Here is a 2,704-nt window from a genome sequence, read left to right on the forward strand (position 1 = left end):
TTTTTCCTTTTATCTAGCTTGTTTGTTTGTTCTTGTGTTCGTCTGTTTGTTCGATTTATTAATTGATTGCAGATGTGTTTACCCCCAAGGACAGATTGTAAGAAAGACAGTCTTAAATCTCAATCTTTGTAAAATAAAGTTCAGTTCCGTTAAATTCAATGTACAGATTTGTGTTCCCTTTGCTTATTTGAGATCAGAGGACATGTGTTTGTCTGTGTCTACTTGTCAGGTAGTATTACTGCATGTGTCAAACATGATCACACTTTTTTGTTCAACAGTCGCAAAGATTCTGAGCCATGAGTCATTGAGGTGCATCCCTTTAAGTTGAAGCTATTCTGTCTGCTGATGCAATGTTTATACCAGATTTATTTCCTGTCTGGTTTTAGAATGTGTTTCGTGGGTTGATGCGGGCTGTGAGGAGGATTCGTGGGTGTAAAGAGCTGTCACGTGACGTGTTTTGTTGGAGGCTTTTAAAACTGCTTTCTGTTTTCAAAACGCTCCTCCCTTTGCTGTCAATCTGTCGAAAAAAGGAGGTGCCCTCGGTTTAGATTTCGAGCGTTTATGATGGTTGAGCTGTGGAGTATATAGTTGTTCTACTGTAGGACTCTCTCTGTCTCTCTGTCTCTCTCTCTGTCTGTCTGTCTGTCTCTCTCTCTCTCTCTCTCTCTCTCTCTCTCTCTCTTTGAGACAGCTAATCTGTCTGTCTGTGTGTGTGTCTGTGTGTGTGTGTGTATGTTAGTGTGTGCGTGTATGCGCGCGCGCGCGAGTGTGTGTGTGTGTGTGTGTGTGTGTGTGTGTGTGTGTGTGTGTGTGTGTGTGTGTGTGTGTGTATGAGCGTGCATGCGTTTATCTGTCTGTCTGTCTGTTTTGTGTTTCTGCATGTGTCGTGATAAAAATGGCCTTTTTTTTCCTCCTCCAGGTGGTCCGCAGGTATAATGCTGTGGCTGTTCGACGACATCGACAGACGCACTGCACTTCCAACTAATTTTAATTATTTATTTATTCATTTTCTTTGTTGATTTTGCGATTACATGTATAGTGACAGCATTTTCTGGAAATCCACTAATTTTAAGAACACTCGTCAGGCATACAGCTAGCCAGAAAGGGTAACATTTTACGGATAATTATGTAAGTTTTAACGTTACCTGGCAAAGGCAAGCATGTACGTATTACGTTACCTTGCGATTTTATGTTGCTCTCGCCCAGCACACTGCGCATTCTTCAGTGGTAGAGACGGCGTGGACCTCTGAGTGGTATATAATTTTATATCCCACGGACTGGTAATACAACAAATTGTTTACCATGGGACATTTTGTGCGTGTCTCGGTCAACCCAAAACACAACTCTTCGTCCCCTTTGATGTTTGTGGCTGTGATGGAAACCACCGTTGTCACCTGGTTTTACACACGTAACAATTTGTCGCTCACAGGGACAGCAGTTTTGTGGGGAGGTGTGCGACCAACCACAATAAAAGATGTTTTTTGTCTTTGATGTCTTAGCTGTGGTGGCAACTGGTTAAGTGTTGTTGCGAAGAAAATAATGCATGTTTGCCCTTCGCAACTACAACTCCTCAGCAGGTATCGTGTTTATGTTGCGTTTTTAACAAGCACAGCAACTGTTACTGAGCTAAGGCTCAAGCTTTGTTTGTGTGGGTGTCTTGTTTTTGTTCCTGGTGGTTGTTCGTGACAATGAAAAGGCCGCTGAAAGCTTTGTTAATGTTGTTGGGGGTTTTAACCGGAAAAAGGAGAGTAATTCTGGTGTCATAGATCTTTATTCATGAGCTTCCAACCCCAGCGTCAGTTTGTGTTCTTCTTTGCTTTAATGCAAGACATTTACCGGTTTTTGCGTTTTGAGCTTTTTGGAATCTATAATATATTCTAATAAGTTTTGCAAAATTACAAAAACTGACCGAGTTGTTTTGCCTACAAATCCATATTCATGTCCATATTTTTTCTAGATCCTGCAACTTTTCAGTTGATTTCTCAGAAGAATGTCTGCTAAACCCCTGTGCATTCAAGAGTTTGAACATTTCTAGAAAGATAAGTAGGACAGATAAAGAGTGAATCAGTGTGCTTTTCTCACTTATTTATTTTCTTTTTTTCTTCTTGTTCTGTTATTTCTTCTGCATGTTAAAGGCATATGTACGCGCTCCCGTGTTTACAAAGTGTAGTTTGCCCATAATCGATGTCAAACGCACCATAAGACCATGTAATGACGATATGTCGCCATGCGCGGACCATATACATGCATTACAGCTTGTTTTAGAGTCTCAAAAACTTTGGATGTAAACAAAGACGCGGAGTTATTTCCCTTGCGTCAACGCTACCTCTGTTGGCAAATCTATAAATAGGACGATCCAGATCAAAATGAAAATTAACATATCTCAACATTGAAGGGGTCCTAAACCACAATATTTTGCAGGGAACTTAATTTAGCATGTCTCCAGCTGTTGGTAAAGCAATTAGCGTGTATAGTCATCGAGTACATATGGCTTTAAACAACATACTTGCTATCATATATAATTTTAAAAAACCTCATTAGTATCATAAGATTCCAATATGTATTCTTTTCAATGCGCTGACAACAATTGTGTAAAGGCGAGTGGCCGACCACGATAATTTAAAATTTAAAATTTACTGTGATGAGTTAGTTGAGGTGGCAACAGTGCTGATGAACTGTTGTTGAATGCGACAAACACAAATAA

Source organism: Littorina saxatilis, linkage group LG3, assembly GCF_037325665.1.
Source record: "Littorina saxatilis isolate snail1 linkage group LG3, US_GU_Lsax_2.0, whole genome shotgun sequence".
NCBI lineage: Eukaryota > Metazoa > Mollusca > Gastropoda > Littorinimorpha > Littorinidae > Littorina > Littorina saxatilis.